At 35.1% G+C, this 12,938-nt stretch overlaps 1 protein-coding gene across 5 annotated transcripts in view; it reads right to left on the reverse strand.

Annotated features, from left to right (window-relative positions):
• The window catches only part of LOC124636297 (beta-arrestin-1), a 68,549-nt gene that overhangs the window by 42,059 nt on the left and 13,552 nt on the right, over nucleotides 1-12,938 (reverse strand). For 3 of the 5 annotated variants that reach the window (XM_047172526.1, XM_047172373.1, XM_047172815.1), the window contains exon 2: nucleotides 8,373-8,439. The gene's annotated coding sequence lies outside the window, so the exon portion shown is untranslated. Of the gene's footprint in view, nucleotides 1-8,372; nucleotides 8,440-11,419; nucleotides 11,571-12,938 lie in introns of those variants that run through there. The other 2 variants (XM_047172761.1, XM_047172454.1) reach the window with 2 other exon arrangements.

The following is a 12,938-nucleotide window of genomic DNA, read 5'->3' on the forward strand; positions in this document are numbered from 1 at the left end:
TTAACAAAATAATGTAAAAAGGAACGGCGCATAGAATCCGGAACGATTGAACGAATGATTTAAATATTTGTTGCTTATAATCTGTGGATATTATTTCAACCACAGACAAATCGAAGTACCAAACAGTCTTCTCTTAGTCTACGTTTTGTAATAAGGATGTAAAGACTATCGTAAGTACCGTAACAAACCAAGACGACTTCAGTCTGGTTTAAACCACTACTTGCGGCAGTTTTTATAATAAGAGGGTTGAAGTTTATGTTGCAGAAATATTTCTTATTGTAAACAAAGTGGTATTTTGGTGAATAACACACTTCTACTGAGAAGGCCGATTCCTGAAATAAGTATTTTAGGTTCATTACTCAGTATTGTTTACAACCTTATTTGGTAAAGACTTGAGAAGTAAATATCAATTAAAACCTATCTAGTTATTTTAGTTCCATCTGTGTTATCAACGTAGGATGATAATTTATCTGCTCTACAGAACACGTGTGATTCAGTTATAATATAACAAACTCCATTATATGTACGCATATTAAATTATTCATTCCATCTAAAGGAAGCCACTATTACGGTCCTATTTGCACAAATATCAAAGATGAATAATGAAATAAATTTCGCGTGATGAGTTACTGCGAGAACTCGAAGCTAATTCTAATCCTGTTTACTGTTATAGAGTAAACAAACAGTTCCTACCTTTATTTTTATTTTATTTAATTAGATTAGAGATGTTTTTATTTTTCCTTTTTATATAAAACTGGGTCGCGATTATGTAGATGAGACAAATAGAATAAAACAGAGTGGTTGCCGGAGGTTAGCCCGGGGAATAGAGAAATCCTGAGTGCTTATAAAGTATTAAAATAAGTTCATAGTCTCAGGGATGCCAAGACCTTGTTTTTTAAATTACATTCAAATCCTCCAGTCTAATTGGTTGTTTTTTATTCTAAAACACTCGGAGCATTCCGTTTTAATTTTGTTTAGAATTTGAGCTTTGGGACCATTCTTTCTTTTCAATTACAGAGGCACGTAGCCGTGAAGACTTCGCTTACAATCGTGTTTTTAGGTGGAACGTGGAATATTTTACTATTTCATGTTTTGTCCTTAAACAAAGTATTTTTAGTAGAATGTGGTGAAGAAAAAACTCGTACTGAAAACATTAAACCGCCGGAATAAAACTGTAGCAAAACGAAAAATGATAACGTTGCTACGCGTCTACGTCCGTAGCGCTACGTAATTATATAAGTACGCTACGGGACGTACCTTGGTTATGCAGAATGTAGCCAAGATAATTAATGTTAGAATGTAGGTAACTAATAACTGCATTACCTGGGAAATTAAGTGCATTATTTCGTGGAATATTCCAACTTATCACACACATATGTAGGTATAGTATGTCGTGTTGCAGTCTAAAAAATATTTAACCATTTTTAATATGAATAAACCTTTCTCATTATCTACGTAGTACATAACTTTTCAAAATATCTATTATTTTTCTACAACCCGCTTAATTTCAAAATCTAAACACCACACAGTGGACATGTACAAACCCAGTTTAGAACTATTTCTTTTAACAAAACAGCAAAGCATTTTAACATTTGAAATTACAATAATCGTTATTACAATTGTATGAATCTCATTATACATTGCTCGAAGCAAACCCGAGGTCAAGCTACAAAGAAAATAATACATAGTGAACAGAGCGATTTTATGCGAATAAAAACAAACGAAGCTAGAATATTACGTAGTTAGAAAATACGGAATGTCATTTTAGTGTTGGTTTAACTGTTATTGTTTTGAGGATAAAATATAGGCTAGATTTAATTTAGAACTGTTATTGTAAGCTGACTTTGAATTTCAATGCCTATAAATAAAAGTAGACTATTACTTCTCAAAACCAATAAAAATTCTAGCCTTATATAATAGTTTGATCCTTCAAAAAAACTTAGCTTAGTTAAAGGTGCAAAAATATGTCCGCCATTGTCGAAAGGCTCATAAATCATACATCTGAACAGTACCTATACAAGGCCCTTATACCAGTCATTTAAATCAATATGAATATAATATGTTGAAACAATAGAGCCTATTATGTGCTATTTATTCATGTACGGAGGGCTTCATTAATAACTAATGGAATTTATACAGCCAATTAATGCGTTCGGCTCAATTTCCAAAATTCTTAGACGCAAACCTTCTTCAAATTATAACTGTAAAATGTATATAGATTAAACAAAATACCGAATTCAATAGACCTTATGGCGTTTCATTTTGTCGAGTGCTATAACTTATAACGGAGAAATGTTACAACCAATTACTTACCGCGTATTGGATGTTTTAGACAAATTAATACGAATATATGTATTGCATGTTTTACACGTGAAAAGAAAAGTTGACATTATGTTCAAAGGAAATAAATTGAAGTCTTATTCTGCCGTTTTTGAGGGCTCTGAATCGGAAAAGTGAGTTTTGTTCAAAGCAACTGAACCCGCGGCGGATCACACGAATTGGTTTGGATGACTGTATAACCGCATGATATCTGTGGTCACAACAGAGAGCTGTTGCAACTACATATAAGTCTCTAAAACGAACTGCAGTTATGAGTACCTATGCAGATCACTAACGTAAATCACGTACGCTAGTTTATTAGGTAAAATTATTATTTCATTGACGCAACGACCATTGTTGCTTATGAATAGAACGAGGAAAATTTAAAACAATAATATAAATATTTTATAACTAATTAGTGTTAATCTGTGTCAATGATGTAGTTAGATCGGTTATGTATTCCATTTTATGTAATTGTTATTTCATATACATTGTATGTATTTGTTTTTATCGAATTGTTTGTTGCTACGCGCTGAAATTGTTAGTAAACAATTTGTAGTATAGTCCTTTATTTTAATAAGTATAATATTTTATTTTAATGTACTGAATATAAATTACAATTAGGTATGGTTTAAGAAACCTGTCGGTATTAAGGATTTTCCGCTTATGATGTTAAAATAAAGTATAACAAGCGACATGTATGTAAGTGGTGGTAAATTCAAAACGACCTAACCTTTAGTCCGCATCAGGGTGGCGTAATGTTATCTCTTCAAACAAGAGCCTAATTCGTAATTAAAAAATAATTTCCCTTTTAATTAAAGTGATCTACTTAAAACAGATGTGAGAATTAAACCCCTGAGTGTGTGTACCCTTATTAAGTAACGAGATTTGAGATTTCGTAATTACTGGGATTATTTCATTGTTGATTCAGGCCCGAGCATATTAGTAGGCGAAGTTATGTTTGAGAATGGGAAGTATGTGAACTTTGAACTTACATACTGAAAATCGGTTACTAATGGTTCACAATAATTTTGACAGAACACATAGAAATGTTTATATAAATATCAGCCTTACTTATAAACGTGAATTAAATAATAAGTAATACTTAAGGGTTGTTTAAGATAATTCCTACTTATAAACGTTGCTTAAGCTTGTCTTAACTAACATTTAATCACTACTTAAGGCTTTAAGTAGTGATTAGTTAAAATGTTGCTTAGAAGGTGATTAGAGATTTTTATAGGTAAGGGGGTATATATTTAAAGGTTCAAAAATAAAGCTTTAAAGGCCAACGATAAACTAATTTAGATCCTAAGTACTTCTCAATATGGTGTTTATTACACTGTTAAACTTTCAACGCCTTCTCCAGAAAGCTGTAAAGCAATTTTTACTTAATCTTAATTGAACCTTACCATAATTAAGTCGAGCATTTCGTCGGTCATTTTTCTTATTTAACTAAGTACTAGTTAAAAGGGGAGACGGGTGATTAAATGATTAAGATTACATTTTAATTATGAGAAACTAAATGGCGTCTTTCGTGAAAGTTGTTTCGAGAAAATGAAACGATTTCAGCTTAGATTAAAATGGTACTGAAAAATAACTTCGAGAAAGATATGTTAAATCCTAAAAAAATTTGCTGGTTATTTAACGAAATAATTTAAATTGCAAATTAGCTTAGATTTTTGGAAAAAAAGGCTACCTAGTGCTTAATTGGGTCACGTGTTCATCTTGTAATTTAAACGAGCAAGCGCTAAAAGGTCAAGCCGCTACATTTTTGCTTGAGAAGCGAAGCCATCGCTTTCGACTCCTGGCTGAAGCGCTCCAAATGCAAATTATATTATCTAGTGTATCTTATGTATATAAAATACTAGGTTCCACCCGCGGTTTTGGTTGTGTCCCAGGGGGATGACTCATCACCCGAATAAAGAGTAGCCTACTACAAGGTACCACCTCTCTGTGTGCCAAATGTCAATTCAATCAAATCAGCCATTTAAACGTGATTGCATACCAAACAGAGTTACTTTCGCATTTATAATACATACAAGCTAGGATAGATACGAGTTAGAAGCTGCGATAACAAACGCCCCACTTCCCAGTTTGTTTTCCGCTCCACATGCTATATCGCATTGGTTTGCTTAAGTTCAGCAAGTTGGTATACAGCGCTGCACTCTGAGGTCGCCTATCTCGGCGGGTTACCTTAATAAATCTCAAAACTGCACGAGAGTTGGAACACACGCTTCCACGAATCCAGTCACTAGTTATTCTAATCGTATTTTGTAAAATACATACATTTTATTAAAAACAAATGGTAGGTTCGTAAATACAGGTGTCTGAATATAATTTATTTTGCTGAAAGAGTCATATAGGTATTGTTTTCTACGCTTAGGTTTTTAATTTCTGTACGTTTTTTTAGGTGTAAACAAAAGACAACTGCGCTAAATTTTTGCTTTGGTTGTAACTACTTCTAAAATTACGATGGTATAGAAAATTATTAAATACCTAAGTAGTTGTACATAAAAATTAAACCACACGAAGTCAGGGCGGTCAGCTAGTCAGAAATAAAATAAAAGTAATTCTAAAGTATAACCGCAAATACCGACAGTATGTAGTGCAAGTCAATAATTTCACACCTACCTAATTAATTGGTCACAGAGATAATATTAAAATATGGGACGCCCACACATTAAGATAAAGTTGTTTACATGCAGAAATTCGAATTTCATTTTATGAGCAAAATATTATGCGGCATGTATCTTTGCCAGCTTTAGAAAGCAAGGATAAAAGATAAAAGGAAACAAGTATTTCCCGTATATAGTTGTGGAAAGAAGGGAAATAAAGTCTTTGTTTTGTGTCACTGTAAAAGGCGAGCCCAATGTTTGGGTATAACTGAATTTAAAAATTTGTGGGGTCAAAGATTCGAGGAAGAGTAAATGGTGTGTAGCTACCGCACATTAAAAAGTATCCAGATAATCATAACTCCAATAATACACACCAAGCAGAACATACAGTCACAATATTTCCATATGGATAAAGTGCTGTTTTCAATTATTCAATCGACGCCGACCTCTGAACTAATTAATCGGTTCGACCAGTTAAATTCAATTAAACTCTGATAACCGGCGATCGGATTCGATACAGATTTCGATAGCTTATTATATTCGATTTTGATGATATAGCAGCAATATGACTTTGTATTATCGATAGTTGAACTGATTTCGTATTATATGAGGTTTTGTTATCAAACGATCTATTTGCGGTATGGAAACGGCCATCCGAGGATCATATTGATTACATTTAGGGGAACGTTGATCCGCTATTGGAGTACTCAAATGTTGCCAACCCAATGAGGTCAGGCGTACTGGCATAAATAAGTAAGCTTTGCCTTATTTTGCTGGTTCGAATAAAGACTCTTTGTCATTACTCTAATTCTGCTAAGGCTGCACTTCAGTTAGCTGCGTTTTTTAATCTTATGTGACTCATTGAAGCTTTTATTTAGGAGCAATGTTTCAGGATTACTTTAGCCTGACATGGATCAAGATAGCTTAAAAATTGTCTTCGAAACAACACTTTATTTCAACGAACTATTTTAATATACCAATCATTATATAGCTAGATAAATAGCCTATCTATCATTCCAGATTACTGGAATGTAGTTTTTTTTCTGTTTGACAAGAGCTCTTGACAACACCGCTCGTCATATGACCAAAGCCTTATCACATTGAGTGTTAGCCGCTGAAAGCTTCCCGTTATTGTATAATATAGTGGTAATAAAAATACATGTACTTACTGTAATGGAATGTGTAATGGACATTCCATATTTATGTACTGTGTATAGAAGCTAACCTTTCCATTGGGATTTGGCTTTCAGTGTCACTATGTATAATTAAGTACCAACTTAGTGTATTAACAAAGTACTAAATATACTCTGTTATGCACATCAGGTAAATAACATTACACGTGTAACTCATAAAATTACTTCATCAACTGCAACGTGAGCTTCAAAAGGGACATTTGTAATCACGTCCAATATTAAGACATTTACATGTATTACATGCGCAAGCGACTCCATTAGATGGCACATCGTAAAACAATCTATATTATTGACAAGATGTGTTTGTGTAGCGTACATAAAAACCTGTGTTCATTACAATGTTTGAGATATTAACATCCCTAATGGCAAATCAGTTTTATACGGTAAATCAACTTGCTGCGTCTTTGAATACAACCGTTTACACAATTGGCAACGTGCCTGGTTTTCCGTAACAATATTTCATGCTTCATCTACTGTGTGGGATAGGGATCAAGATAATTCTGTGTACAAAACTAAGTTAAAATTGCTGACTCAAAATAAAAGTGTAAAAGGACCAAGTTTGAAATTCAAAAAGTTAAAGCCTTTTAAACAATTTGAGCCGTGAAAATGCAGGCAGAGGAGCCGGGTTAATATCAGCGAGTCAACGTCTGAGCAAGAATAACAATATTAATATAAAGTTGGGGATGTATGAGCTTGTCTCCGGTCGAAACATTGCGAACTCGCATATGACGGCCGGATTAAACAGCTACGATCGAAGTTGTACCACTGTGCAGACGAAACTTGCTCGCAATGAATATTCAACGCCAGTTTTCAACTGTATTCCACCATATTCTGTTTCAGTCCACTTTCAGCATTCGATTTTTCAACAATGAATTGTTATGGGAACGTTGCAGTAAATTAAATTTATTTTTTATGTTGCAGTGTTTTTAGATAAACATTTTAATTTTCAAAATAGTTTTTTTTTTCGTTTAGGCGTATTCTGCTTTATGGACATGAAAAGTATTCCAGTCCATTACATAATTTAATTTGATGTGCAAATATTTTTCATGAATATTCATGGTCTGTGTGTGGCCTCTCTCGCTAGCTTTGTAATTTTAGTATAGCTTCATATAATATTTCCATGGCTGACTATTGGAGCTTAAACTTATGTATGATTAAATAGATGAAAAAAAATGAATTGCTATTTACCTGAGTATTAAAATCTGACTACCTATTATCGCTTATTTACACCATCAATAGGCTTAATCCTGAAAAATAGTAGGTATAGGAGCGCCGAATCATAAGCCTTATCTATTAATAATCCGCGTGGAAAGATCTCGAAGCTTCCAACAGGAGAAAAACAATTTATGAAATAAACGCAAAGTAATCATGAAAGTTTTACCTTGATGAATGAGTGTAGATATCTCAAATGTCAGTGAGACTTATTGTGTTACCGGAATCATGTTATACAACAACAGTATTCATTTCGATCATTCATCTCAAGAAATGATAGGAGATAGACTTATCTCAAAATCGATTTTATCTACAAGTTTTATAAACTCAATTCTATCGTATACTGTTGAGGTGTTCCCTCTGGTTGCCAATCAGATCCTGGATCCGACGAATTTGGGAAGTATGGGTATACTCTTCAAAATCAAACTAAATACATTCCTACAAATCGGTTGGTAAATGACGTAGGTAACTCGGGTACAATCTTAGCCACAGGCAACTTCTTCGAATGTCGTGAAAAATGGAATGTTCCTATGGTTGTCATTTCAGTACTTTCATTGCGATCGAACTAAGCTTAGCTGAGCTGTGCTTCCAGCATATGAATTCGAATCTAAAGTCATATGTAATGCCATATTTCCAACATCGCACTAAGCAATAAGGCAGCATGATGTATAGCATATGGCGCGGATAACATTAGCACGTTGTGTAAACGCTTGTCGCACATGAATAACAGACCACTACATCATGTGATTATGTTCTGCGCCTCGACTGTAAACATCGCCACGGCGCAGACGTACATACAGCCATGAGGACTTACTGGTCTACGAATAATGTTTTTGAATTCAGAACTGCGCCCTTGAACCGGGATTATACCGAACCGAACCACACAAGCATTATGGTCTTATTCGAAATTATTTGTGGTCCTTATCCTGACACGATTAGGCAAAGAGCCAGAAAAGCCTGCTCGCCTATTGAGTTCTTTCTCCTATCTACGCTATCTTAACAGATCTGTAACTTTACGCTAAATACAACTTACGTTTTAAGGAGCGGCTGGGCGGCGCGGTCTTTTGCGCAAGATACTCAAGTGAGGATCCTGCATCAACCTGTGAACAAGGAAATCACCATGAAGATCGACAATGGAGGTCTACTCTAGAAATATGGGAGATGCTTACTAAAATTACAATTGTGAAAGTGTTTTTTTTTTTTTTTAATTACTATTTGCAAGTTTGTTAATACACTTCTGCGCAGAAACTGGTGATCATATGACATTCGGTATTCAAATCTCCCTCGAAATGCGGGCGAAATCTAGTCATAGGATAAAGGAAAAGACAAGAAAGGTAGAAACAAGATTATCAGCATAATGAGATCTACTATTCCGAGGTACATTTCAACCGAACACAATACGGCGCACAACAATATATGGTTATTAGACAGCTGTGACGCGCAAAACGGCAATTAAACGTAAGTGGGTATTAATTATATATTTAATGTGTAATTCACGTGATGTCTATCCGCATACCCGAATGTCAGCTAGATAGGTATCATGCTGGCCTTAGCATACCTGATGTTGTACAATGACACCTGATTATATCGCCGGTTTCCGTTGCAGTTGGATAAATAGATCATTGTTTAGCGAAATTTCTAGGGATGATCGTATATCTACTTAAAAAAAAATAGTGTATACAATCGTATTCAGGTCGAGGTCATACATATATTTATTTGTCGAAAGGCATTTATCAAGTCATAAACTTTTTTTAAAATTTTATACGGGCTAAAATGTGTTGGAAAAATTCATAGTACAGAAGATTGGCATAACAGCTTAAAATAGAAAAGTAATTTACATTTTCCCCACGCCTGTGGAGGCGTCAAAAGTAAAATTTAATTGTATTATTTCCAAGAAAATAATAAAAAAATTTGATCACGCCTTCTGACATTTTAAATGTTATTAGTATAACCTATTGATTTTCAAATGAGATTGAAATACCCCTTGTTTCTATGTTTTAATTCTCATGTCCAAAATTTTCTCAGGCTCTTTAACAACGATTGACAAACAAATAATAACGAACGCTTTAAGCTTGCCGACAAATGTCAGATTTCCTTAAACGGCTGATCTTAAATATTTGTCTTAAGACACTAATAAGCGTTAGTAGACGCCTGAAAAGGACAGACCTAGATACTACTTCGTTCAACCATAAGCAATGTTTTTTGCCCTCCACGTTTCTAATGAACTACTCGCAAAAGCTGTTCATTTCAATTAAATATCGAAAAACCACGTTATTTCAGTATGTATGTCATGAGTATTTTAAATGAACTGCTCGACCGAGTTTTCAGCAACACAGTAATTAATTAAGGAACTACACAAATTATTTTAATTAAAACTTCACAGGTTGGTGAGCCCGATTTGGGCTGCTTATCTTCGAGGCCAATGAACGATCTGCTTGGCAATACATGAACTATATAAGTTACATACGTCACCTCTTGTTATTAGATTTCCTTCACATCAATACGGGGTGAAGCTTTTACGGAGAAAACCAATAAGCAACCTTACTTCAGATAAGGGCTGCCGTAAATGTCGCTATGCCACCGCCCGGCACGTTTTGCCCAAAGTATAAATAATATTGTTATTATGACTAACGTGCAAAAGGTAATAACGTTTATAGCTATATAAGTATGTACCAGCTTCGGGAAACTTCTCATTATATGAAAAGTGGCTTTTATTAAGAAATACACGTCTGGTAGCATTAAGTGATGTGTTAGTTTTATGAGCAGCCTTCACTAGACTGTGAAGTAACAATTTAGCAGTCTGAGCGAAAGAAAGTCCATTTAGGAGTATAACGGAGAAAAATACATCGACTTATGAAAGACCAGTTATAAAGGCGTCTCATTTGCATTACTTTTACCTCCCTCCTAGTGAAATCGATCCACCGATATAGGTAAACGAGCCTCTTTTAATCCACTGGGAGTCGGAACCAGCAAACCCCTACTCTAGAGCCGACCACATACTTTCTAAATGCCTTGCCGCTAGAGCACTTTACTTCTCCATGAGGGAAAAAATAAGATCAATTTTTTTGTGTCTAACAGGAAAATAGAATCGGCTTTAATTTTTGGACTGTGGCATAAACATACTTATGGCCTTCAAAACCTGATTACCTATATTATTGTTAGATCCTTCCCTATGCATAGACGTCATAAAATAATCCAAATTTGAATAACCGGTTACAAGGCCACCAGGCACACCATGTTTCTAAGTGTCACCTGCTTAATGTTTGGTCGTGCAAGGGAAAATGTTGTGTTGTTACTTCCCTCCAGGGAAATTGTGGTTGAAAGGTACAATGGCTGGTACAAAGGTTTAACGCGACCTCCCACATGTTGACCGATCGCTTGTCTACGCAGTTCACGCACAAAAGCAACTAAGAACGACCTCTCCGGATAAACATCGGTGACGCAAACCACGTGTAGACGATTTAAATTGTATGCATACTGCACTCGACGCAGAGATGCGAATGAATACATAAAGGACGCTATTTTTCTTATTTAGAAAGTCGCAACAGGTAGTACGTGTTTCTATTGTGTACTTCACAAAGTGAACTCCTTTTGAACCTCCTAAATGCTACTTGTTTATGAAAACCGGCTTGGACACATTTACGACATTAACCGAGGAGATTAGGTTAAAATAACGACTTTGACAAATGCCTTAGAACTTCCCTTGGTCTATGAAATTCTGCTTTACGTACATTAAACGTATATCAACTCAGTTCCGTAATTTGAAATGTCAAACTCCCGACAAATGTTCATTACACTGATGATTAATTGTTCAAGAACTTGATGTTTTAGAATTTGGGATGTTTAAACAAACGTCAAACGGATATTAATCTGAAAAGGGATTAGGAACACACTTCGAGTGAAAATAATTTGCGGATAAGGACTTCACAAAGATTAATGAGAACCCAAAAAGGATTAAATAATTCGATTTAGAAACTGTGGAAGAGGAAGACAAAGTTTTAGGTCTTAATGTGATTAACCCAGTTTTCGTCTTCAATCTCTTTTGAATCGTTCATTCAATAATAATGTCATCGAACTTACCAAATCCGTGTAGTCAATAACAGAGGTAGGTCTGGCTGTTACTCAATTGGTGTTGAGGTCCGCAAATAAACGTGGATATGGTATCGATGGCAAACAATCAAAGAATTATCAAGCCATAGTGGGCGCGTACTGGCATCACAACTGCGCAACATGCGCCGACGCCGACATTTATCAACGGCCGGCCGTATGCACTGCATCGCGTAGATAACGATACTCAATACTCTATGAATATGCATTACGATAGATATTATTAGGTCATCTGTTAGAATACTCTGTTATATTGTAGGAAACGCTAGCAGATTCACGTGCCTAGTTCTATTACATAACATGACATTTCTTTCAATAGGAAAGTGAACACATTCACATGAACATTTATTCAATTCAACAAAATACTTTCGTCAAGAACTTAGAACAATATAAGACTACTTGATTAGACCACACAAAAACTTGTGAAAAAAATCCACACAGACATCCAGCGACTACACAAAGAGCAGAAAACATTCCTGGCGCCAAAACCATTACGAACGGATTTACTCAACTATGGTTGAACATCAATAAATTTTCGTATTTACAAAATACCTGCGATAATAACATTACTAAAAACAATAAGGTACAATATAGACATTAATAAAATTCGCAAGGGTAAATAGCGAACTGAAACAAATCCCCGAAGGGTGAGCGCCCCAAATAAGTAATAACGACGAGTTACAGTGAGCACTGGTCTCTTAATTCAATATGAATAATGAATTAAAGCGAAGGCCGGCGCCACTACATTGTGTTGTGTACCTTACGATAGTGGCCTGTATTTACCATAGCATTGTTCAGAGGACACTTAATAAGGACGAATTCCAACACTAAGTAGTTTTTATTGAAATTCTTGCATGGTAGATCTTCACACGACTAATTTGTTCACGTTTTCAAACATTGCCATGGTCAATAGGTACCGATCTCCGAGAGTTTTGAATTGAGACCCTTGAAATGGATACTTAGCAATTTCTTGCCGAAAACGGTTCCTAGAAAACGAAGGCACAAAGAAATATTTTCCTTTGAATGAAAAGGGCACACAAGAAACCATATTTTGCAGCTTTGTTTGTTTCATAAGTAAAACTGTGAGTATGTCGTCAGTAAAACTCCCAAGGACAGTCGTATTAATTATGTAGTCAAATTCCGTCAAACTTCGCACTGGGACCGCTTCCGAAGACAACCGCAATCTCGCACTCCTAGGGATGCGGAGGGACCTTCGTTATATCATTTGGGTAAAAGTTTATTAGGTACGTAGCGGCGCCTAGACGAGAAACATTATGTAAAACAAATAAAGTAGTTTGCAGCTTAGATTTTTGGTTACGTACTGCATTTTTGGAATAGTTTCTGATCGAGTCATGTAAATCAACAGCTATCAGTATGTTTATCACACACAATGAACCCATCACGCTTCACAAACAAAAAGGAGATCCTAAAAATAAGTTCGTACAAGTTTTTAATTAACCACATATCAGAGCCGAAGTTATTGTATGTATAT

Source organism: Helicoverpa zea, chromosome 1 (genome assembly GCF_022581195.2).
Source record: "Helicoverpa zea isolate HzStark_Cry1AcR chromosome 1, ilHelZeax1.1, whole genome shotgun sequence".
Taxonomy (NCBI): domain Eukaryota; kingdom Metazoa; phylum Arthropoda; class Insecta; order Lepidoptera; family Noctuidae; genus Helicoverpa; species Helicoverpa zea.